Here is a 26,511-nt window from a genome sequence, read left to right as displayed (position 1 = left end):
GCCAGCATTAAAAAAAAAGAAAAAACAAAACCTTAACTCACTCAAACCTGTTTGGCTACCGGTCAAGGACATAAATACCTATAACTAGTGAAATGAAAATTCTGGAAAATAAAATTTGAAAAAAGAAAAAGGTAAAAAAAATTTTGGAGAGGTTTATAGTAGTATTAACCTAAAGCCCTAAATTTATGTTCATGAATCAAATTGTCTGTTTTCCCCAGTAGAATATAAGCTCCACGAGGGCAGGGATTTCTATCAGTTTTGCTTGTTCTATTCCCAGAGCCTAGAACAGTGCCTAGGGCATGGTGTGCAATAAATAATCTGTTGGATGAAGGAATGAAAAAAGTCATCTTTACCCATATAACTGCCATATCTGTCTTTTGTCCTCATAAATCTCATGAACTTCATCATCTACTGTTCGCTGGACATCATTTTGGGGATTTTTTACTGTCACCGCATAGTAAGCCATCTGAGACAAACTTTTATCCTCCTCGAAAAGAATAGTCTTTCCCTCTATCCTCCCTGATTTCAGTAGTAAATCCTACGTGGATAACCAAAGGTCAGAACATAGGGGTAATCCTTTGCTCTTTCTGTTTATTCTTTCTTCTCTTAAGTCTTAAAATTGTCTTCCTTTCCACTCTTGCTGCTGCCATCCTAGAGCATCTGGCCCTTCACCTCCTTGCTGAGCTGCCTCTCTTGTGCCCTGACTGGTCTCTTGCACCTCCAGAGTCCATTCTACACTTAGTCATAGAAATCCCCTGGAAACACATGCCACTGTCTTGCTGAGAAACCTTTTTATTCCCCTACTCCTCTTATTACCTGTAAAGTGACCCTCAACAGAAGGCTCCCACTGCCCCATACACATTCCTTTCTCCCTACCCAAATTTTTCTACTTTGTAGTTTTTCTCCATATTTGCTAAATTTAACACCTTTCCTCCTCCCTGCCCCCATATTCTTTCTTTTCTACTTATCTAGATTCTACCTCAAGGCCCATCTTCAGTTCTCTATAATCTGTAATAGCCAATCCTCTGAAATCATACCCATTATCTTTTTTTTTGAGATGAGTCATCAGCCTGTTCAATTCATAGATAGCTTTTGGGTGATTATTATGTGTTAGGCACCATGGACTGCCTTGAGGATATGAAGGTGGGTAAGAATCAGGCCTTGCTTTCCCATTGGAGAGCTCATAATTCCGAAGGGAAGATAGCTATGTGCACAGACAATTAGAATTTAATAATAAAAATGCAAGCAATATGTGGTGCTGGACTAAGATGTGGTGGAGAGACTAACTCTTTTGAGGGCTATGGTGGAAGGCATCACAAAGAAGAGACCATTTGGGCAGATTTGAGGTTTAGTGTGAATAGACCATCTGGGAGAGATGGGCATTCCAGAAGGAGAAAAGAGAGTGTCCAAAGGCAAAGAATCACGGGCTATCATGCTTACTTAAGTGTATTAGTTTCCTAGGTTTGTTGTAACAAAGTACCACAAACTGTAGTCTAAACCAACAGAAATTTAATCTCTTACAGTTCTGGAGGTCACAAGCCTGAAATAAAGTGTCAGCAGGGCCATGTTCTCTCTGAAAGCTCTAAGGGAGAATCTGTTCCGTGTCTTTCTCTCAGCTGCTGGAATTGCCAGCAACCCTTAGCATTCCTTGGCTTGTACATGCATGACTTTCATCTCTGCCTCCATCACTTCAAACTCACGCAGTACTCTCCCCGTGTGTCTCTTCTGCTGTGAGGATGCCAGTCATGTTGGACGTATGAGTATGACTTCTTCTTAGTTTGATCATCTGCAAAGACTGTTTCCAAATAAGGTCACATTTCCAGGTACTCAGGGCTAGGACTTCAACATAGCTTTTTGTGGGACACAGTTCAACCCACAGCACTTAGAGAACTGAATATAGATGGATGTTGTTGGAGTATAACTTGTGAGGAATGTGTTGGAAAGGTGTGAGACTGGGAGGTGATAAGGGTCTTTCGTCTTCCTTTCTCATCACCTTCCAACCTCAGGATGCATCCTTGACCTGGGCTAAGCCATCAGGGCATTCCAGCCTCTGGTTATAATGATTGTTTTGAGGTAGGCATGTGATCTAAGCTGACTCAGTCAAAGTGAATCTCGGGACTTGCTGGATGCCTCTCTCCTCTGGATGTTTATGAAGGAGATGCTTTGTCGTCTTCTGCTTTGTGTGCTAAGGATATAAAACCGAGAATTGTTATAGGTAGCATTGTTGTTGTGATAGGAGCCCACCTGTGGTCAGAATAACTTCTAGAAGTGGGAGGATGTCAGATAAATGGAACTGGAGACCTGATGAATTTTCTGGATCTCTGGATCAAACATTACCTGAAGCTGTACCTTTCAGTTTTGTGAGATGCTGCAGTCCATGTTTCTCTTAAGCCAGTTACAGTTGGATATCCTGTTCCTTACAATGTAGAACAATTCCTAACATGCAGAGGAACATAGGCCTGAATCATGAAAAGTCTTCATAATCTGTACTGGGAGTTTGAGCCGTATTCTGTTAGAATTGATAACATGGTCTAAATTCCTGACATTTTTCTGCAGAGTCTCTTAGTTTTCCAGTGTTGATGGACACATCTGAACCCTAAGTTACCACAGGCAATAGTTTTAGCTTGTTTCTTTGTTACTGCATAACTCAGATGACCAGCTTCCCCCTGAGAATGAGGCTCTTCTCACTACCCTGTACCTCAGCTCTATTTAGCCAGTTTCCCATTTGAGGGCTCATTAATTTGTATTTGTAAATTGTATTACAGTTTCTGTCAAGGTTGTTTTAGTGACAGACACCCAACTCAGACAAGCTTAAGAGAAAAAAGACAGGAGAGATTTATTGGTTCATGTGACAGAAAAGTCTGGGGGATATTGTTGGCTCTGTCTGTGGCTGGATCCAGGGGACCGCTTGGTCTCTCTCCCTCCATCTCTTAGCTTTGATCTGTACTCTGCTGGCCTCATTCTCAGGCAGGTTGTCTTCAGATGGTGTCTCCAGAAGTAAAATCAAACTGGCTTAGCATCCTCCACTGGAAAAGAATGACCCTTTCTTAGAAGCTTGTTGCAAGTAAGGAATGCTGAGAATCTCACTGGTCCCTTGTCGTTTACTGAAGCAATCTCTGTGTTTGGGTCATGGGAATGTCCTGATTCATCAGACCTGACCTGAGTACCTGCTTTGGAGGTGGAATGTGAGGTCCAGTTCCATTAGATGGAATAAGTGGCATGGACTGAGAAAGGGGGAGCAGGAAAAGAGAAAGGAACACACACATACTGTTCCAGAAAAGTGGGGCCCATGGTGGGCAGGTAAAAACAGTGACACCCCTGCATAGTCCTAGAACCTGCCATTTGGTGAATACTCAGTAAGTGTTGGTGATAAAAATTGGGAATGCTCTGGAAAATACTGTATCAAGTAATGAAATGCCAGTCCCCTGGTTTACCAGGAATTCACTCAGTCATTACTAGGGCTTGTGAGGGTCCCACTATGTGGAATGAATGCATTATGCTGGCTCTTTGAGATTACTGCGGTGAGGACTGTGTGATACTGACTTTCAGTCTAGCACTAGGGTCAAGTCACTGAATGGCAGTAATTTGTCCTCTGATTTTTCAATGAGGGGAATAGAATTATGGGAGGAATCAACAAAACACATGCGTATATGGTATGAAATTATGTTATATTGGATAAAAACTTAACTATGTAAAATGTTACACAATAAACTTTTTTGCTGATTCCTAGAAGATAGAGTTTACTTATTTGAAAAGGTAAAAATATCTTTACTATAGTAAAAAGAAAAATTGAGCCTGATGTCTTAATATAATTGCACAAGGTATATGTTTGAAAGCAGATATCTGACATTTAAGCTTTACCTCTGTGAAAGTTTCCCAAGGTAGGCTTTTTATTTACTACAGTGTAGAGGATGGTTAAATGTATAGGAGAAAAACAGAATACGTATGATCAAAACAGTTTTTTCTAAATATGATGAACTGACTTAATAAATTTATAGGTTATGTTTATCTTGAGTATTAAATACAGAAGTAGATATCTGATACTGTGGTTGAACAGAAATCATACCGGTTTTTCTCTTCAACACAATCTGGTTTTTAAAACTGAAATGAAACTACTGTTGTACTTTTCAGAGTATTTATGTTGGGAAATTTATCAGCTGCTGGTCTGTGTTTTTCACTTATACTTTTTTTTTTTTTTTAAAGATTTTATTTATTTATTTGAGACAGAGAGAATGAGAGAGAGAGCACATGAGAGGGGGGAGGGTCAGAGGCAGAAGCAGGCTCCCTGATGCGGGACTCGATCCAGGGACTCCAGGATCATGACCTGAGCCGAACGCAGTCGCTTAACCAACTGAGCCACCCAGGCGCCCTCTCACTTATACTTTTTATCACTTTGTGATTTCACCAGTGCATTGTGGCAAAAGTGAGCCCCATCCATATGCCGTATACTAATCTCATTCTTCAGTTCGTGACTCTTCCTTTTCCCTCCTCTCCCTGTACTTTCAGACTAACCCTTTATAATTAGCCAGATGTTGTCTCATTTTCCCTTTTGAGGGTGGCTTTCTCCTATTTGTTTTGCATTTTTCTTTTTTACCATTTTATGGATGTCCTCTTCCTTTGAATGCTCTTCTTGGGAAAAGTTTTCAATTAACAATAATGGCGCCTCGGATAAACCTCATTGGCTACAATACTGCCACCGCACAAAGCTTGAATGCTTTTCTTTTAGCATTGAGACCCTGGTTCGATTTTATTCTCTCAATTTTTTTAAAGATTTGTTTATTTATTAGAGAGAGAGAGTAAGCACACACATGTGAGCAGCAGGGAGGGGCAGAGAGAGAGAGGGAGAGAACCTCCAGCGGACTCCCAGCTGAGCATGGAGCCCAAATTGGGGCTCCATCTCACGACCCTGAGATCATGACCTGAGCTGAAACTGAGCCACCCAGGCGCCCCTTAGTCTCTCAGTTTTTAATTCTCTTAAGTTGTCTGTTTTTTCAAGTTAACATTGTGAGCGAACTTTAGTTCTAGCTATTTATTTAGATGTTTACTCATCTAGAATTCTCTTGCACTTACAGAAGTTAATTTTAGTCAGGGCTGACTTGCCTGTTTATCTTTTTAGAATTTGACATTAATAGTATACAGTTATAAGTTGAATGGATTTTCCAGTTAATTCCTCATGGTCCTCTTTGCATTCTAATTAAGAATTTTCTAATTTGTTTACTCATAAGCCTATAAGCATTAGGGGCTGGGACTGTATTAGATGCTGTTAAGAGACATGTAAGTCACCTTTCTTGACCACTGTTTCCTATATTTTTTGATTCACACATCCCTTCACAAAAATGTATAATCTTGTGGACTCTTTTAGGAATTAAAAAATAATCTTTTTCAAAAAGTATCCCGTTTTTGATAAGATGATTTTAAATAGATTAAAAAGTAATTTCTTAATAAAAACTATAACGGGGGCACCTGGGTGGCTCAGTCGTTAAGCGTCTGCCTTCAGCTCAGGTCATGGTCCCAGGGTCCTGGGATCGAGCCCCGCATCGGGCTCTGCTCCGCGGGAGGCCTGCTTCTTCCTCTCCCACTCCCCCCTGCTTGTGTTCCCTCTCTCGCTGTGTCTCTCTCTGTCAAATAAATAAAATCTTTAAAAAAAATAAAAAATAAAAACTATAACGTACATTTTAAATATAATTTGTAATGGTATTCACAATATTAAAAGAAAAATTTAATCTTTTTCCTGCTTAATATGTAGTACATGTTGTTTATTGTATTTTAAATTAATTTTGTAAGGAAAAGCATGATTTATAGACAAAGAAATGACGCTTAATTTTGGATTGAATTTATATTACAATAGAGATTGAATCAGACTCTGTGCTATAGAAATAGACTTTTCTGTCCTCATGTTTGGTATTTATGCATTTGTGCTTTAAAAATTATGTCTTAGGGGCGCCTGGGTGGCTCAGTTGGTTAAGCAACTGCCTTCGGCTCAGGTCATGATCCTGGAGTCCCTGGATTGAGTCCCATATCGGGCTCCCTGCTCAGCAGGGAGTCTGCTTCTCCCTCTCCCGCTCCCCCCTCTTGTGCTCTGTCTCTAAAATAAATAAATAAAATCTTTAAAAAAAAAAAAATTATGTCTTAGAAATTTTTTTTGGTGTTTTGTTTCTAAATCATAAAATGATAGTGGTTTCCAGCTATTTGTAAGCATTTCTCTGCAGATAGCGTATTTCCTGTGTGGATGGTTTTTTCAAAATTGAGCAGAAAGGCCAGATTGACTATAATTGTCACTTAATTTTCCCCTTTTAACATTGTTTTTTGAAGTACTAGAGACATCTTGCAAAGCTATACAAGGATTTTGATCAGAAGGTTTGGCAAGATGATCTTGAGGCAAATTTGCAGAATTAGATTTCTTTTATGCCCTTCTGTAATGTGTATTTAAGGATCATGTCCTATGCTTCTCTTTTAGTAGATGCTAGTACTGTCTTTTAATCAGAACATCTTTTGGACCACTGGTTGAGAAATACTGACCAACCGTGATGGTTGCTTTATTATTATTATTATTATTAATATTATTTTTAGAAGATTTTATTTATTTATTTGTCAGGGAGAGAGAGAGCACAAGCAGGGGGAGTGGCAGGCAGAGGCAGAGGGAGAAGCAGGCTTCTCTCTGAGCAGGGAGCCCGATGCAGGACTTGACTAGGACCCTGGGATCATGACCTGAGCTGAAGGAAGACATTTAAACAACTGAGCCACCCAGCATCCCTAAATAGTTGCTTTAAAGCAATTATGTTTGATGCTGGCTCAGTTTCTGGGCTAACTTTAACTTCCTTTTAATATGAAACATTTCAAGCTTATGGAAGAGATACAAAGAGTAATAAAATGAACATCTGTGTCCCTACAACCTACCTTTGCTGAATTTCCTTCATATTAATATTATTTTTATGATATAATGATATTAAGTTATACAATATAAAATGTTATGGATAACAGCCAAAGTCCCTGTGTTATTCCTCCCTGATCCTGTTCCCCTTACCCTCTTGCCCCAGAGGTAATTAGTATGGTGAAGTTGATGTTTGTTATTTCCCTTGCACGTTTCTACTTTTATTACAGATACACAGTCTTATTTCTGAAAACAAGATCATGTTTTCAGACTTCATAAAAAGTAACTATTCTATACATGCTTTTTTTTTTTCACTCAAAGCCCCATTTTTAAATGCTTTTGAGATTTGTTTGTATTGATAAATGTAGCTCCAGTTGATTCATAGCTGTATTCAATATAGAACTCCAGTTTATTTACCTATACTCTGGCTGGCATTTAGATTTTTCCAATTTGTCCTGTTACAAAAACTGCTACAATTAACATTCTTTACATATTTCTTTGTGCACCTGTGTATGATTTTTATCTAGGGTACTTCAAACTTTTGAAGCACCTCCAAAATAATTTTAAGGTTCTTTTTACTTCCTTGTATACTTTTAGGTTGACAGGCAGTTGACATACATCGTTTTTTAAAACAGGATTTATATAGTTGCAAAGAATAGTTACTAAAAAAAAATTATATTATTTTTTAAAATTTATCGGGTAGAATCCAAAGTCCATAGCAATTTGATAACCATTCCCCTTCATTTAAAAAAATACATGTGGGGGTGCCCAGGTAGCTCAGTCGTTAAGCGTCTGCCTTCGGCTCAGGTCATGATCCTGGAGTCCTGGGATGGAGCCCCACATCGGGCTTTCTGCTCCGCGGGAAGCCTGCTTCTCCCTCTCCCACTCGCCCTGCTTGTGTTCCCTCTCTTGCTCTGTCTCTCTCTGTCAAATAAATAAATAAAATCTTAAAAAAAAAAATACACGTGTAGGGACACCTGGGTGGCTCAGTCAGTTAAGCTTCTGCCTTCGGCTCGGGTCATGATCTGAGTGTACTGGGATCGGGTCGCGTCGGGCTCCCTACTCAGTGGGGAGCCTGCTTCTCCCTCTGCCCTTTGCCTCCTCCCCCCTGCTCAGGCTTTGTCTGTCTCTCCTTCTCCATCAAATAAATAGATAAAATCTTAAAAAAAAAATAGTCTTCTTTAAATCAATTTTTACACTGTTCCTTTTTTTTTCTTTTTTTTGCTTAAATTCTTATTTTCATTCTAATAACCCCATATAATTTTATAATTTTTTTCTGGGTTATGAATTCTGCTCACTGATTTAGATGTCACATGTCATAAAGCTCACCACTTTAAAGGGCACAATTCAGTGACTTTTAGTATGTTCATAAAGTTGTGCAACCATCATCATGATCTAATTCCAGAATATTTTCATTATGCCTGGGGGAAACTCTGTACCTATTAGCAGTCACTTCCCATTCCTCCTTCCTCCCAACCCGTGACAGCCAGTCAGCTTTCTGTCTATGGATTTGTCTATTCTAGACATCACATGGGGTAAATGTTATCATACAATATGTGATTGTTTTGACTGACTTTTACTTAGCATGTTTGAAAGATTCATCTTTGCATCGTGGATCAGTACTTCATTCATTTTTGTGGCTGAATAATATTCCATTGTATGCATAAACCACATCTTATTTATCCATTCATCAGTTGATGGACATTTAGGTAGTTTTCATCTTTTAGCTATTGTGAATAATGCTGCTGTGAATGTTCATGTACAAGTTTTTGTGTGGACATCTGGGTATGTCTCTTGCGTGTACACCTAGGAGTGGAATTGCTGGGTCATGTGGTAACTCAGTGTTTTACTTTTTTTTTTTTTTTTTTTGAGAGAGGGAGGGGCGGGAAGGGGCAGAGAAAGAATCCCAAACAGACTCCAGGCCCAGCACAGGACCGATGTGGGGCTTTTTTTTTAATAACCTGAGCCGAAATTAAGAGCCTGACGCTTAGCTGACTGAGCCACCCAGGTGCCCTTCAGTGTTTTACTTTTTGAAGAAATGCCAAACTTTTTTCACAGAGACCACACCAGTTACATTCTTACTAGCAGTTTATGAGGGTTCCATTTTCTCTGCATTCTCACCAGTACTTATTTTCTGTGGTTTTATGCCATCCTGGTAAGTGTAGCTGGTATCCATTATGGCTTTCATTTGCATTTCCTTAATGTCTATTGATTTTGAGTATATTTTCATGTGTTTATTGGCCATTTATACATCTTTGGAGAAATGTCTACTCGGATCCTTTGCCCATTTTTAAATTAGGTTATATTGGGTTTTTATATAGGTTTTTATTGTTGAGCTTCAAGTGTTCTTTATATATTCTGGATATTATCAGACATGTGATTTGCAAATAATGTCTTCTAATTTTTTAGTTGTTTTTCACAAAAGAAGACAACCTTGATAGTGTCTTTTGACATAGCAAAAGTTTTTAATTTTGGTGAAGTCTAACTTAACTGTTTTTTCTTTGGTTGCTTGTGCTTTAAGTGTCTTATCTGAGAAACCATTTACTAATCCAAGATCTTGAAGATTTACGTCTGTGTTTTATTTTTAAGAGTTTTGTGGGTTTAGGGGCACCTGGATGGCTCAGTCATTAGACATCTGCCTTTGGCTCAGGTCATGATCCCAGGGTCCTGGGATCGAGCCCCACATTGGGCTCCCTGTTCTGCAGGAAGCCTGCTTCTCCCTCTCCCACTCCCCCTGCTTGTGTTCCCTCTCTTGCTATCTCTCTGTCACAAAATAAATAAAATCTTAAAAAAAAAAGTTTTATGGGTTTAGCTCTTACATTTTGGTCTTTGATCCATTTTGAATAATTTTTGTACATGCTGTGAGGTAGGTATTTTATATTCTTTTGCATGTGGATATCTAGTTGTTCCAGTGACATTTATTGAAGAGACTATTTTTTCTCTATTGACTGGTCCTGGTACCCTTGTCAATTGACCCTAGATGTGTGGGTTTATTTCTAGACTCTCAGTTATATTCCATTGACCTGTTTGTCTATTCTTTTGTCAGTACCAGCCTGTTTTGATTACTTTGTAATATATTTCAAAATCCTCCTAAATAATTTTTTAAATGTTTTATTTTGAGATAATGCAGATTCACATAAGGTTATAAGAAGTAGTACAGAGATATCCTATCCTTTCACCTGTTTCTCTTAATGGTAACAACTTGATAACAGTAGTATAAGAGCACAACCAGAAAATTGGCATTGATACAATTTTATCAGCCTTATTCAGATTTTACCAGTTTTCACGCACTAATTTGTGTATGTGTATTTCGGCCTTAGGATTTTATTCTAATATATTTCTGTATTGAAGATAGTTGAGTATGTTATATCTCTTCAAAATGAGGATTAGAATGTAAATGAAATTTTTTTTCAGTTTCATGTTACCATGAGACCTTATGTGAAGTTTTTTCTGAATTAACTAATCATTATGATTATTTTTAGTGCACCATTGAACAAACCATATAAATGTAATGGACATTTTAGAAATAGCATTTGAACATAATAGGTAGATTTCTATTGGAAAAGCATGTCTTATTGAGATGGATAGTACTTTAAAAAAAATCTATGGATGATATAACTTACTGCTGGAGTGAGACAAAATTCGGTATAAATCTTATTCTTTTTTTCCCCCTTTGGTAAATGTAAACCTGAGAAACCTTGTCTGTGCAGGGTAGTAACATGGTGACATCGGTGCTCTAGGAATGTTGTTGTGGCTGTGGGGTGCTTAATAGACTTTGTGGTCAGGTCTCTGAAGCTGTGAAGATAGCCGGAGTAGAGCATAGCAGTGGGAATGGAGATGAAGGGATGAATCTAAGGAAGCCTTTGATGGCAGTTGTACCATGAATTGGCCATACATTTGATGAAGGGGATAAAATAGAGGAAGAAGCTAACAGATGTCACACCAACATTTTGAGCCTAGGAGAATGGGACTGTTTTATCATTTCAGGTGGACTATAGTTGAATGGGAAGAGATATTCCTCCCACAAGATTAACTTAATATTTCAAATTATTAGCTAAGAATGTATCTAGAAACCTGTAAGAAACAAGGGGCCACACAAAGCAGAGCCAAATATAGCTTGTGTCAGAGCCATATTTTTTGGCTCCTGGTTTCTTTGCAGGGTTGAGTTTTGTTGATTCTGGAACTCTCAGTTTTTGCTGTTGCACTACTCTGTTATACTCTGGGTTTTTATTTCTGTTTTTTAAAGATTTATTTACTTATTTGAAAGAGAGTGAGGGAGCATGGGGGCAGGGAGGGGCAGATAGAGACGGAGAGAGAGTCTTAAGCAGATTCTGCACTGAGCGCAGAGCCCGACGCGGGGCTCGATCTCACGACCCTGAGATCAAGACCTGAGCTGAAACCAAGAGTCGGATGCTTAACCAACTGTGCCAGCCAGGCACCCCTTCATTTCTATTTGTATTCAAAACATAATACAAATAAACTTCATATGGATGTTTAAGGAAATGCTTTACATAAACTATTGGACTTTCCTCGTTCTTGAGCCAAACTAGGCATCCACAAGGCACCTCCTTATCTGAGGGAATCGAGCCAGGTCAGTGTTTAGATGTCTTTGAACAAAGGTTCTGCCTCTAGTCTTTTAGCTTCTGAAATGCTCTTTTCTCTAGAATGTCATGGATACATACAAGAGTTTATCCTGGACTTTCTTTGTAGCAAGCTGCTGGTAGTAAGAGCTTGAGAATTTTTGTTGTTACGAACTTTGCTGGAATTGATATTGTTACCCATTAGGCAGCAAATGTTACATGAACATCTGTGATATTTTAGGCACCGGAGAAAAAGAAGTGAATGAGATATGTCCTTGAGAAAATCATGGTTGCCTAGTGGGCAGAGATGTTTCTCTGTATCGTAACAGACCACATGATAAGTCTGAAGACAGAGAAGGCATCACTCAGCATCAAAAACATTGGGCACAGTTTCCAGAGTTCCAAGGGACATTTGAACTGAGATCTGAAAGGGTGATTAGGAGTTTACTAGGTGGGGAAGCAAGAGGGAGGGAAGATACAGAGATAGGATGTGCTAAGGCATGGGGACTTAAGGACAGGAGATTTAAGGGAGGAGCGTGACAGTTAGTATTATGGCAGTTTGGGCTGCTCAGTTGGGGGAGCAGTGGCTAGAGATGGAGCAGGAGAGGTAAGGTGGGGTTGGATTGTTGTGGACCTTGTATATAGTGCTAAGGTGGGCAGAGGTTTCCATACAGGTTTGACATGATCAGATTGGCCTTTGAGGAAGATGACAGATTGTTCTGTAGAGAACTGATCAGATCAGGGAGCTAGGCTGGGCTGTTGCAGGAGACCAAGCTTGGATGAGGAGAATTTGGACAAGGGCATTGGCAGTGGCAGTGGGAATGGACAAAATGGCAGTGGTTTTGTAGGCTGAATGAATGGGGTGAGGTAAAGGAACAGTTGATAAGTTTTGAAAGGGTGCATGATGACAAAATGTTGGGGAAAAAGAAAGAAGTTTCTTTTACTTTAATTTGATTTAATTTTTTGACAGGAAATATTTGTCTGAAACATGGGTCTAGCTTTGTGTTGGAAATGTAGCTTGAGTAGTTACCAGCATATAGATGGTAGGCGAAGCCATGAATGCAGATGTGATTACTAGTAAGGGGGATCATGGAGAACTGGATCCAGGACAACTCCTAGGACAGAGCCCAGGATTTGAGCGAAGGAATTGTCCCTTGATTTTATTGAGTCTTTATTTTTTTTTTAAGTTACTTACTTACTTAATTTTTTATTTAAATTCAGTTGGCCAACATATGGTACATCATTAGCTTCAGATACAGTGTTCAGTAATTCATCAGTTGCGTATAACACCAGATGTGCTCATCTCATCACATCACATGCCCTCCTTAATGCCCATCACCCAATTACCCCATCTCCCCGCCCACCTCCCCTCCAGCAACCCTCAGTTTGTTTCCCATAGTTAAGAGTCTCTCATGGTTTTTCTCCCTCTCTAATGACTTCCCATTCAGTTTTCCCTCCCTTCCTCGATGATCCTCTGCGCTGTTTATTATAGTCCACAAATGAGTGAAACCATATGATAAATCTCTGACTTATTTCGCTCAGCGTAATACTCTCCAGTTCTATCCACGTCTATGTAAATGGTAAGTTTTCATCCTTTCTGATGGCTGAGTAATATTCCATTGTGTGTGTGTGTATGTATATGTATATATATATACCACGTCTTCTTTATCCATTCATCTGTTGATAGCCATCTCGGCTCTTTCAACAATTTGACTGTTGTGAACATTGCTGCTAAGAACATTGGGGTGCAGGTGCCCCTTCGGATCACTACATTTGTATCTTTGGGGTAAATACCTAGTAGTGTGCAATTGCTGGGTTGTAGGGTAGCTCTATTTTTAACTTCTTGAGGAACCTCCATACTGTTTTTCCAGAATGGCTGTACCAGTTTGCATTCCCACCAACAGTGTAAGAGGGTTCCCCTTTCTCTGCATCCTCCCAATATTAGTTGTTTCCTGTCTTGTTAATTTTAGCCATTCTGACTGGTATGCGATGGTATTTCATTGTGGTTTTGATTTGTATTTCCCTGATGCCGGGTGATGTGGAGCATTTTTTCATGTGTCTGTTGGCCATTTGTATGTCTTCTTTGGAGAACTGTCTGTTCATTGAGTCTTTCAAGGTAGATGATTTATTATTTTTTTAAAATATAAGGGAGCCATATTATTTTGTGGTAGTTTTAATTATCATAATGGATGAGTATGGCAAGATATCCTAAACATTTAAGCATATAGCACTCATTTGTAGTGTTATATGGTTTATTATAGTCATAGATTTATTGCTTTTAATTAGGGCAGATGCTTAATTCATTACATGTTAGGGTCATTAGTATGAATAAATTTTCAATGATGAACTTTTTTCTTTTTTTAAGATTTTATTTATTTATTTGACAGAGAGGGAGAGAGACAGCGAGAGAGGGAACACAAGCAGGGGGAGTGGGAGAGGGAGAAGCAGGCTTCCTGCCGAGCAGGGAGCCCGATGCGGGGCTCTATCCCAGGACCCTGAGATCATGACCTGAGCTGAAGGCAGTCGCTTAACCAACTGAGCCACCCAGGCGCCCCTTTTCATTGTATTTTTAAAAAATATTTATTTAAGTAATGTCTACACCCAGTGTGGGGCTCAAATTCACGACCCCAAGATCAAGAGTCACATGCTCCACCGACTGAGCTGGCCAGGTGCCCCTCATTGTATTTTGATTTTAAGGAATTAGATAAAATATTTTTGACTAAAGATAAAACTTTGGAATGTGGAAATATTTTCAGTATTTCAGTGCTAAAAATTCAGCTACTTTAACATCTAGAAATTCCAAGATCATATATGGAAGGTTTGTTCTTAAGTTGTCATATGTGTTAGAATCGTTGGGGTGCCTGGGTGTCTCAGTCGGCTAAGTGTCTGCCTTCGCCTCAGGTTGTGATCCTGGGATCTAGCCCCACATCTGGCTCCCTGCTCAGCAGACAGTCTGCTTCTCTCTCTCTCTCTGCCCCTCCCCCCCACTTGTGCACGTGCATGCTCTCTCTCACTCTCTTTCTCTCAAATAAATAAATAAAATCTTAAAAATCATTTGTGGAGCTTTTAAAGACACTAGTGCAATGCTAGATCCCAGCTGACAGGAGTTTGTGTTGGGGCCCCATCATTTGTGTTTTTTAAAGCTCTGTGGGTTATTTTGATGTATATTCTAGTTCAGAACTCTGTATCAGGGGTTTGAGTAGGGGCTTTGTTAATGTGTTTTGCTTCTTTCTTGTGTGGTTAGCTTCTTTGCTTAAAGCTGTGACAGCAAAGGCTAGAATAGCAGCAAATTAGTTGATCTGGTCATCGCAGTAAGACCATTTGAATTTTTATGTGAATTTAAATTATGAAGTGAAATTGAATAGCAGTTTAGTCAGGGCTCAGATTATTTGAGGACTGTTTAGGTAAAATACAGCATATCCACGCAATGGAGTACTATAAAGGGAGTAGCTATAAAAAGAAACAAGGAGTGTCTCTATATATGCTATGTGGTCATCTTGAGAATATATTGTTTAATGAAAAAAGCAAAGAGCAGAACAGTGGTATTGTATGCTACCAGTTTTCAAAGAAAGGGGCCTATAAATATGTAAATATATATTGTTGTGTATATACACATAGACCCACCAAAGGAATGGTAAACCAGAAACTAATAAAAATGGTTACTCTTAGGAGAGGGAGGGAATTGGGTAGAAGAAATAGGTATGGAATCTAGACTTAGAATATACTTCGTTTTGTGGATTAGGCTTTAGAATCATGTAAATCCCTTACCATATTATAAAACAAGAATAAATTAAAATGAGAGGAAAAAAGCAATTCAAAAAAATCAAATGCAAAATGAAATAAGTGAACCTAAATATATATATATTTTTTGACTTTTTTATTGTTATGTTAATCACCATACATTACATCATCAGTTTTTGATGTAGTGTTCCATGATTCATTGTTTGTGCATAACACCCAGTGCTCCATGCAGAACGTGCCCTCTTTAATACCCATCACCAGGCTAACCCATCCTCCCACCCCCCTCCCCTCTAGAACCCTCAGTTTGTTTTTCAGAGTCCATCGTCTCTCATGGTTCGTCTCCCCCTCCGATTTCCCGCCCTTCATTCTTCCCCTCCTGCTATCTTCTTCCTTTTTTGTTTTAACATATAATGTATTATTTGTTTCAGAGGTACAGATCTGTGATTTCAACAGTCTTGCACAATTCACAGCCCTCATACCCTCCCCAATGTCTGTCACCCAGCCACCCCATCCATCCCACGCCCCTCGCATCCAGCAACCCTCAGTTTGTTTCCTGAGATTAAGAATTCCTCATATCAGTGAGGTCATATGATACATGTCTTTTTCTGATTGACTTATTTCGCTCAGCATAACACCCTCCAGTTCCATCCACGTTGTTGCAAATGGCAAGATCTCATTCCTTTTGATGGCTGCATAATATTCCATTGTATATATATACCACATCTTCTTTATCCATTCATCTGTCGATGGACATCTTGGCTCTTTCCACAGTTTGGCTGTTGTGGACATTGCTGCTATAAACATCAGGGTGCACGTACCCCTTCAGATCCCTACATTTGTATCTTTGGGGCAAATACCCAGTAGCGCAATTGCTGGATCGTAGGGTAGCTCTATTTTCAACTTTTTGAGGAACCTCCATGCTGTTTTCCAGAGTGGTTGCACCAGCTTGCATTCCCACCAACAGTGTAGGAGGGTTCCCGTTTCTCCGCATCCTCGCCAACATCTGTCATTTCCTGACTTGTTAATTTTAGCCATTCTGACTGGTGTGAGGTGGTATCTCACTGAGGTTTTGATTTGGATTTCCCTGATGCCAAGCGATGTTGAGCACTTTCTCATGTGTCTGTTGGCCATTTGGATGTCTTCTTTGGAAAAATGTCTGTTCATGTCTTCTGCCCATTTCTTGATTGGATTCTTTGTTCTTTGGGTGTTGAGTTTGATAAGTTCTTTATAGATTTTGGATACTAGCCCTTTATCTGATATGTCATTTGCAAATATCTTCTCCCATTCTGTCGGTTGTCTTTGGTTTTGTTGACTGTTTCTTTTGCTGTGCAAAAGCTTTTTATCTTGATGAAGTCCCGATAGTTCATTTTTGCCCTTGTTTCCCTTGCCTTTGGCGATGTTTCTAGGAAGAAGTTGCCGTGGCTGAGGTCGAAGAGGTTGCTACCTGTGTTCTCCTTTAGGATTTTGATGGACTCCTGTCTCACATTTAGGTCTTTCAACGATTTGAAGTCTATTTTTGTGTGTGGTGTAAGGAAATGGTCCAGTTTCATTCTTCTCCATGTGGCTGTCCAATTTTCCCAACACCATTTGTTGAGAGACTTTTCCATTGGACATTCTTTCCTGCTTTGTCAAAGATGAGTTGACCATAGAGTTGAGGGTCCATTTCTGGGCTCTCTGTTCTGTTCCATTGATCTGTGTGTCTGTTTTTGTGCCAGTACCATACTGTCTTGATGATGACAGCTTTGTAATAGAGCTGGAAGTCCGGAATTGTGATGCAGCCAGTTTTGCTTTTCTTTTTCAACATTCCTCTGGCTATTTGGGGTCTTTTCTGGTTCCATACAAATTTTAGGATTATTTGTTCCATTTCTTTGAAAAAAGTGGATGGTATTTTGATGGGGATTGCATTGAATGTGTAGATTGCTCTAGGTAGCATTGACATCTTCACAATATTTGTTCTTCCAATCCATGAGCATGGAACGTGTTTCCATTTGTTTGTGTCTTCCTCATTTTTTTTCATGAGTATTTTATAGTTTTCTGAGTACAGATCCTTTGCCTCTTTGGTTAGATTTATTCCTAGGTATCTTATGGTTTTGGGTACAATTGTAAATGGGATCAACTCCTTAATTTCTCTTTCTTCTGTCTTGTTGTTGGTGTATAGGAATGCCACTGATTTCTGTGCATTGATTTTATATCCTGCCACTTTACTGAATTCCTGTATGAGTTCTAGCTGTTTTGGGGTGGAGTCTTTTGGGTTTTCCACATAAAGTATCATATCATTTGCAACAAGTGAGAGTTTGACTTCTTCTTTGCCGATTTGGATGCCTTTGATTTCTTTTTGTTGTCTGATTGCTGTGGCTAGGACTTCTAATACTGTGTTGAATAGCAGTGGTGATAGTGGACATCCCTGCCGCGTTCCTGACCTTAGGGGGAAAGTTCTCAGTTTTTCCCCATTGAGAATGATATTCGCTGTAGGTTTTTCATAGATGGATTTTATGATATTGAGGTATGTACCCTCTATCCCTATACTCTGAAGAGTTTTGATCAAGAAAGGATGCTGTACTTTGTCAAATGCTTTTTCTGCAACTATTGAGAGGATCATATGATTCTTGTTCTTTCTTTTGTTAATGTATTGTATCACGATTGATTTGCGGATGTTGAACCAACTTTGCAGCCCAAGGATAAATCCCACTTGGTCGTGGTGAATGATCCTTTTAATGTACTGTTGGATCCTATTGGCTAATATTTTGGTGAGAATTTTTGCATCCATGTTCATCAAGGATATTGGTCTGTAATTCTCCTTTTTGATGGGGTCTTTGTCTGGTTTTGAGATCAAGGTAATGGTGGCCTCATAAAACGAGTTTGGAAGTTTTCCTTCCATGTCTATGTTTTGGAACAGTTTCAGAAGAATAGGTATTAATTCTTCTTGAAATGTTTGGTAGAATTCCCCTGGGAAGCCATCTGGCCCTGGGCTTTTGTTTGTTGGGAGATTTTTGATGACTGCTTCAATTTCCTTAGTGGTTATAGGTCTGTTCAGGTTTTCTATTTCTTCCTGGTTCAGTTTTGGTAGTTGATACATCCATTTCTTCCAGGTTATCTAATTTGCTGGCATATAGTTGCTCATAATATGTTCTTATAATTGTTTGTATTTCTTTGGTGTTGGTTGTGATCTCTCCTCTTTCATTCATGATTTTGTTGATTTGGGTCCTTTCTCTTTCCTTTTTGATAAGTCTGGTCAGGGGTTTATCAGTCTTGTTAATTCTTTCAAAGAACCAGCTCCTAGTTTCATTGATCTGTTCTACTGTTCTTTTGGTTTCTATTTCATTGATTTCTGCTCTGATCTTTATTATTTCTCTTCTCCTGCTGGGTTTAGGCTTTATTTGCTATTCTTTCTCCAGCTCCTTTAGGTGTAGGGTTAGGTTGTGTACTTGAGACCTTTCTTGTTTCTTGAGAAAGGCTTGTATTGCTATATACTTTCCTCTTAGGACTGCCTTTGCTGGATCCCAAAGATTTTGAACAGTTGTGTTTTCATTTTCATTGGTTTCCATGAATTTTTTTAATTCTTCTTTAATTTCCTGGTTGACCCATTCATTCTTTAGTAGGATGCTCTTTAGCGTCCATGTATTTGAGTTCTTTCTGACTTTCCTCTTGTGATTGAGTTCTAGTTTCAAAGCAGTGTGGTCTGAAAATAGGCGGGGAGTGATCTCAATCTTTTGGTACCGGTTGAGACCTGATTTGTGACCTAGGATGTGATCTATTCTGGAGAATGTTCCATGGGCACTAGAGAAGAATGTGTATTCCATTGCTTTGGGATGGAATGTTCTGAATATGTCTGTGAAGTCCATTTGGTCCAGTGTGTCATTTAAAGTCTTTATTTCCTTGTTGATCTTTTGCTTAGACGATCTGTCCATTTCAGTGAGGGGGGTGTTAAAGTCCCCCACTATTATTGTATTGTTGTCAATGTGTTTCTTTGCTTTTGTTATTAATTGCCTTATATAATTGGCTGCTTCCATGTTAGGGGCATAGATATTTACAATTGTTAAATCTTCTTGTTGGATAGACCCTTTAAGTAGGATATAGTGTCCTTCCTCATCTCTTATTACAGTCTTTGGTTTAAAATCTAATTTGTCTGGGAGCGCCTGAATGGCTCAGTCGGTTAAGCCGCTGCCTTCGGCTCAGGTCATGATCCCAGGGTCCTGGGATCGAGCCCCGCATCGGGCTCCCTGCTCAGCGGGAAGCCTGCTTCTCCCTCTCCCTGCCTCTCTGCCTACTTGTTCTCTCTCTCTCTCTGTCAAATAAATGAATAAAATCTTAAAAAAAAAAAAAATAAAATCTAATTTGTCTGATACAAGGATTGCCACCCCAGCTTTCTTTTGGTGTCCATTAGCATGGTAAATGGTTTTCCACCCCCTCACTTTCAATCTGGGGGTGTCTTTGGGTCTAAAATGAGTCTCTTGCAGACAGCATATCAATGGGTCTTGTTTTTTAATCCAATCTGATAGCCTCTGTCTTTTGATTGGGGCATTTAGCCCATTTACATTCAGGGTAACTATTGAAAGATAGGAATTTAGTGCCATTGTATTGCCTGTAAGGTGACTGTTACCGTATATTGTCTGTGTTCCTTTCTGGTCTGTGTTGCTTTTAGGCTCTCTCTTTGCTTAGAGGACCCCTTTCAATATTTCTTGTAGGGCTGGTTTCGTGTTTGCAAATTCCTTTAGTTTTTGTTTGTCCTGGAAGCTTTTTATCTCTCCTTCTATTTTCAGTGACAGCCTAGCTGGATATAGTATTCTTGGCTGCATATTTTTCTCATTTAGTGCTCTGAATATATCCTGCCAGTCCTTTCTGGCCTGCCAGGTCTCTGGATAGGTCTGTTGCCATTCTAATGTTTCTACCATTGTAGGTTACATATCTCTTCTCCCGAGCTGCTTTCAGGATTTTCTCTTTGTCTCTGAGACTTGTAAGTTTTACTATTAGATGTTGGGGTGTTGACCTATTTTTATTGATTTGGGGAGGGGTTCTCTGTGCCTCCTGGATTTTGATGCCTGTTTCCCTCCCCAAATTAGGGAAGTTTTTTGCTATAATTTGCTCCAATATACCTGTTGCCCCTCTCTCTCTTTCTTCTTCTTCTGGGATCCCAATTATTCTAATGTTTCGTCTTATGGTATTGCTTATCTCTCGAATTCTGCCCTCGTGATCCAGTAGTTGTTTATCTCTCTTTTTCTCAGCTTCTTTATTTTCCATCATTTGGTCTTCTATATCACTGATTCTCTCTTCTTTATCCTAGCAGTTAGCACCCCCATTTTTGATTGCACCTTATTAATAGCCTTTTTGATTTTGAGTTGGTTAGATTTTAGTTCTTTTATTTCTCCAGAAAGGGTTTCTCTAATAAATTCCATGCTTTTTTCAAGCCCAGCTAGTATCTTTAAAGTCATGATTCTGAACTCTAGATCCGACATCGTACTAATGTCCATATTGAGTAGGCCCCTGGCAGTCGGTACTACCTCTTGTTCTTTTTGTTGAGGTGATTTTTTCCGTCTTGTCATTTTGTCCAGAGGAGAATAGGTGAGTGAGAGAACAAAATGCTAACAGGGTAACAACGTCCCCAGAAAATATACTCTAAACAAATCAGAAAAGACCTGAAGCCAGGGGAAAAGAAAGGGAAAGAAAGAAAAAAGAAAAAGAAAAAAAAAAAGAAAAAGATAAAGATAAAAACAAACAAAAACAGAGCAAAACAAAAAAAAACAGAATATGATCAAATGTGATCAGGCTGGTATATAGATCAGTGCCACACACTAGATTTTGGGTGTATTTTGGTCTGTTAGAAGAAAGTGCCTCCCAAAATTTTAAAGAAAGAAAAACTTATATATGTACAAAAATTAAGGGTTGATATGATGAAGGGATGGAATATGACTGTAAAGATGAAAATTATAAAAAATTTTATAAAAGGAATTGATAAGAAGTTGTTTGAAAAAAGAAGAGGATTAAAAAAAAATGGAGAGAATGTGATCAGGCAGGAGAGTAGAGCAAAGCCATACACTAAAGATTTAGGGTATATTTTGATCTGTTAGAAGAAACTGTATCTCAAAATTTTAAAGAGAGAACAACTTATATATATATGCCAAAAACAAGGGTAACTACTATGAAGGGATAAAATATGACTCTAAAAATGGAAAATAAAAATGTTTTTTAAAAAAGGGATTGATAAGATGTTGGTTGAAAAAGGGAAAAAGAAAAATTCAAAAAAAAAATTAACTGAAAGACTAAAGAATCATGGTAAAAAAGCCTTGGATTCTATGTGCAGTATTCCCCTAGCGCTGGAGTTCTGCCGTTCTCATTGATCGGTAAACTTGGTCTTGGCTGGCTGTTCTCGCTGATCTTCTGGGGGAGGGGCCTGTTGCCGTGGTTTCCAAATGTCTTTGCTGGAGGCGGAATTGCCCTGCCCTTGCCTGGTCCGGGTAAGTAATCTGCTCGGGTTTGCTCTGCGGAGCTTTTGTTCCCTGCAAGCTTTCCGTTAGGCTTTGATGGACGAGAGTGAAAATGGCGGCCTCCCAGTCTCCGCTCTGGAGGAGCCAAGAACTCGGGGCCCCGCTCCTCAGTGCGCCCCCAGAGAAAAGCAATGAGTCACTCCCGTCTCCCCGGTCTCCGGCCGCACTCCATGCTCACCCGCCCTGTGACCGAGCATTTCTATCTCTGGCACTCGACCCCGTGTGGAGTCTCCAAACCCAGCAGATCCCTGTGGTGCACTCCTGCGCCGCTCCTCCCAGGGGAGGAAGGGGAGTCTCCCCGGATCTGCCGCTTGTTGGGTCCCCGCTGGAGGGGCAGTGGCCCGACTGTGCCACGGATCACAGTTTATGGCCACCCTGAGCTGAGAGCCCACACCTCGGCTCCGTCTTTGCAGCCGGCTTCACCGCTCTGATACCTGGGAGCTCTGCCGCACTCAGGCACCCTCGGTCTTTCTGTGACCCCGAGGGTCCTGAGACTACACTGTCCCAGTGGGGGTTCCACCCCCCGCTTAGCCACTGGAGCGACGTCCCTCAGTGGAGCAGACTTCTAAAAGTTCCGATTTTGTGCTCTGCGGCTCTATCACTTGCCAGAAGCCGCCGACGGAGGCCCCTCCCCCGCCGTCTATCCTCCCGAATATCGCCTCGGATTCACTTCTCCACACGTCCTACCTTCCAGAAAGTGGTTGCTTTTCTGTTCAGAGTTGTTGCTATTCTTTTCTTTGATCTCCTGTTGAGTTCGTAGGTGTTCAGAATAGTTTGATCCCTATCCAGCTGAATTCCTGAGACCAGATGAAATCCAGGTCTCCTACTCCTCCACCATCTTGCTCCGCCCCCGAACCTAAATATATATTAGTTTGAGGTGAAGCTTACAGAGAATTTCAAGAGACTTTGAAACACAGTAATTTGACTGTAAGTTTCTAGTAGTATATACCCCACTGCAAAGATATTATAAGCTGGTTTTAGTAATCAGATAATTGTAGTAATTGGTAATAATATTGGTATTGTTATTCTGGAGGTATGTATTGTAAGGTTGTAAGCAAGTAGATAGTTACATTGGATTGAGGCCATAGATTTTGGTGTGGAAAAGATACCATCAGAGAAATTGGGTAAGAATTCTGGGATCCTAAATTTGACTCAGAAGTATCAGGGGGCTCCTGGGTGGCTCAGTTGGTTAAGCGTCTGCCTTTGGCTCAGGTCATGATCCCAGGGTTCTGGGTCGGCTCCGTGCTCGGCGGGAAGCCTGCTTCTCCAACTCTCCCACTCCCCCTGCTTGTGTTCCCTCTCTCGCTCTGTCTCTCTCTGTCAAATAAATAAATAAGATCTTTAAAAAGAAAAAAAAGAATTTTCAGTGTGAACTCATGATGTATTTTCTTTTTTCTTTTATTTATTTTTTTAAAGTAGCCTTTATGCCCACTGTGGGGCTTGAACTCACAACCCTGAGATCAAGAGTCACGTGCTCTGCCAAGTGCGCTAGTTGGGCACTATTTTCTTTTTTTAAAAATGTATTTCTTAATTCTCTCTACTAAAAAATCTCAGAAACCCACCTGGACAGCATTAAACATTTCTAGTTCCAGACTCTGTTCTCTAAATAATAATTCCCACTAGAAGGAACCTAGGGTACCTTGGAAAAAGGGAGGAAAAGGGGAGCCAGGAAATCTATAAAATGAGCTTGGAACATCTTTTCCTATCACCCAAGTACTGGGGAGATTTCTGATATCAGTGGTAGAATACCTTTTTCTAAACTGACACTCCCAACTGAGAACAACTGGAAAAACTGGAGAATATTTTTTTAAAAACCTGTTTAAAGACTTTGGAAAGTGAGCAAAGCAGACAGCAAGGACTTGAGAGATCCGTATTTTGGAGAAGGAAAGCTCAGAGGGGTGAGGCCAAATTTCAGTATAGCTTTTCCTTTGGAGTGATTGGCTGATTTAAAACGTGCATCTAGGGCGCCTGGGTGTCTCAGTTGGTTAAGCGACTGCCTTCGGCTCAGGTCATGATCCTGGAGTCCCAGGATCGAGTCCTGCATTGGGCTCCCTGCTCAGCAGGGAGTCTGCTTCTCCCTCTGACCCTCCCCCCTCTCATGCTCTCTCTCTATCTCATTCTCTCTCTCAAATAAATAAATAAAATCTTTAAAAAAAAATTTTAAAACGTGCATCTAAGAGGTTGAACAAAGTGGTGGCAGAGAGGCTGAGATTCTAAGTAGAGATTTTGGTAGTTACGCAGAGTTGGGGGATAAAATTGGGGTTCAGGGCCTGCAAAGAAGGAAGGGCACTGGAAACCACCCCAGGCTTTTAGTTGGGAATTCTGAAGGATAGGCTACACCTTGAGGATTAGCTCTCACAAAGGCTGAAGCAAATCACCTCAGTCCTTAATTGGATTAAGGAGACCTGCTCCTAGCTTTATTGCTTTCTAGAAGTAAATACAAGTTTTCTCTGGAGAAAGACACTGTCAACCATTGATTCAAGTTATCTGTGTAGTTTTTATATATTTAGTGGGAATATGTAATATGTATTTACATATAACTAGATGTATATTTATAACATAGTATATTATAAAATTTAGTCTGGCATTAAATTAAAAAATAACCAGATATATAATAAAAACAAAAGAATTGACTAAAAATCAAGAGAGAAAACATGTTTGAAGCAGACTCATAGGGGAGATTTCCAGTACAGGTGAGATAGTATAGACCTATTTTCTCTGCTAAATCTACCTGTAAATCCTGAAATTGGTGCAGAAGACAACCAAAGGAGAACTCTGAAAGGTTGTAAGAAAAAGGTGAGCTGGTTTGGGACCACAGGACTAGAAGAACAGTATAGCCATAGCCCATCTTGCATTCCCCCACCCAACAGAAGTAGGCCTCCCAGACCCAGTGCTTCCTGACCCTCTGACTTAGCAAGAGAATGCCGTCCAGGTAGGCTCGCTGCTTCCGCCAATCAAGTGGAACTCCTTCTGAAAACATCAGGCAGGGCGCCTGGGTGGCTCAGTCGTTTAACCGGCTGCCTTCGGCTCAGCTCATGATCCCAGGGTCCCGGGATCGAGCCCCACGTCGGGCTCCCTGCTCAGTGGAGAGCCTGCTTCTCCCTCTCCCTCTGCCTGCCTCTCTACCTACTTGTGCTCTCTCTCTCTCTGTCAAATAAATAAAATCTTTAAAAAAAAAAAAAAACATCAGGCAAACTTAGTAACATTGGCAAGGAGGATCAGTTAGGAATCCCACTGAATATAAGTGTGGAGACAAAGCACTCTTTTTCCCACCTGTCTTGAGACTTCCCTTTTCCACTGAGAGATATCTAGGCAAGTGGGCAGAACTAGCGAGAGAGACTCAGCTCCAGCAAGCATTCTAGTCTGAGAAGCGTCTTTGTCCTTGAGGACTTCAGGGTCTCCTCCCCCACCCAAAGATACTGGGGTGAACACTACTGGCAAGAAGGACACAGCTGCAAGTGGCCTAGTGCAAGGAAGTCTCTTTGGTTATGTGGGCCTGAGCTTTTTCTCCCCTAGCCAGAGATACAGGGGCAGGTGGGTGGAACTGGCAAGAGGGACCCAGCTATGGGAAGCAGCATGTTCTGGGAGGCCTCTTTTTTCTCTGTGGGCTCAAGACTTGCCTTTCCTGCGCAGAGATGCTGGGAAGCAGGGGGTTGGTGGGGGGAACTTAGGGCCATCACACCCCTCCTCCACCAAGAAGCACCTGACAGCCTGGCTTGAAGAAACTCCTTTCATCCCCTCAGGCAACACCAGCAGAGACCCATGGGAGCCCAGTAGTACCAGATAAACAGGCCAAATAACACCACAGAGACTCTGAAAATTAATCTGCCATTGGAATAATAGCCCAGAAAACTGGGTCATGATCCATATGCTAAAACTAAACAGGGTGACTACCTGCTAAAATATTTTATAAGACTCTGTGTTAGTGACTTCTAATATAATAGACAACATGTTCAAGATACAATAGAAAATGACCTGTCATGCCAATAAGGTAAATTGCAACTTGAATTAGAAAAGGCAACCAACAGATACCAACCCCAAATGAATCAGATATTGGAATTTTCTCACAAAAATCTTAAAGCAGCTGTCATAAAAATGCTTTAAAATCAATTAAAAATTGGGGGCACCTGGGTGGCTCAGTCGTTAAGCATCTGCCTTCGACTCAGGTCATGATCCCAGGACCCTGGGATCGAGCCCCGCATCTGGCTCCCCGCTCAGCGGGAAACCTGCTTCTCCCTCTCCCACTCCCCCTGCTGTGTTCCCTCTCTCGCTGTGTCTCTCTCTGTCAAATAAATAAAATCTAAAAAAAAAAATCAATTAAAAATTGTCTTGAAAGAAGTATAAGTACAAAATCTCAGCAAAGCCCTAAATAAAATCAATTAGAACCAAATTACAAATGAAATTAGAAAGAACCAAATGGAAATTTTAGAATTGGATAACACAACAACAACAACCCCCCCCCCCCCCCGCCAACTTGTTGGATGGGTTCAATTAGTAGAATGACAGTAACAGGATAGAATTAGTAAACTGGAGAACTGAACAATAGAGATCCTCCAATTTAAACAACAGAGAGAAAATAGACTTGAAGAAATGATCTGTGGGACAAAAGATCTAACACTTGCATAATTGGAGTCCCAGAAGGAAATGAGGGTGGGGCTGAAAGAGTATTTGAAAGAAGTAATGGCTGAAAATGTACCAAATTTGGCAAAAGAAACAAACTTGCAAAGCCAAGAAGTTGTGAATCCCAAACAAGAAAAACTCAAATCCACACCAAGATGCATCATAATTGAATTCTTGAAATCTAAATGTGTGAGATAGATACAAGGTTAATACACAG

At 40.2% G+C, this 26,511-nt stretch overlaps 1 protein-coding gene and 1 pseudogene across 1 annotated transcript in view; one reads left to right on the top strand and one right to left on the bottom strand.

The window, feature by feature from the left end:
- The window catches only part of ATRN (attractin), a 164,307-nt gene that overhangs the window by 4,915 nt on the left and 132,881 nt on the right, over positions 1 to 26,511 (top strand). The window lies entirely within an intron of this gene.
- LOC123326165 lies at positions 4,626 to 4,708 on the bottom strand (annotated as a pseudogene).

This window comes from Neomonachus schauinslandi, chromosome 10 (genome assembly GCF_002201575.2).
Source record: "Neomonachus schauinslandi chromosome 10, ASM220157v2, whole genome shotgun sequence".
Classification (NCBI taxonomy): Eukaryota; Metazoa; Chordata; class Mammalia; order Carnivora; family Phocidae; genus Neomonachus; species Neomonachus schauinslandi.
The sequence above is the reverse complement of the archived record's forward strand: the minus strand, read 5'-3'. Positions and strand labels throughout refer to the sequence as shown.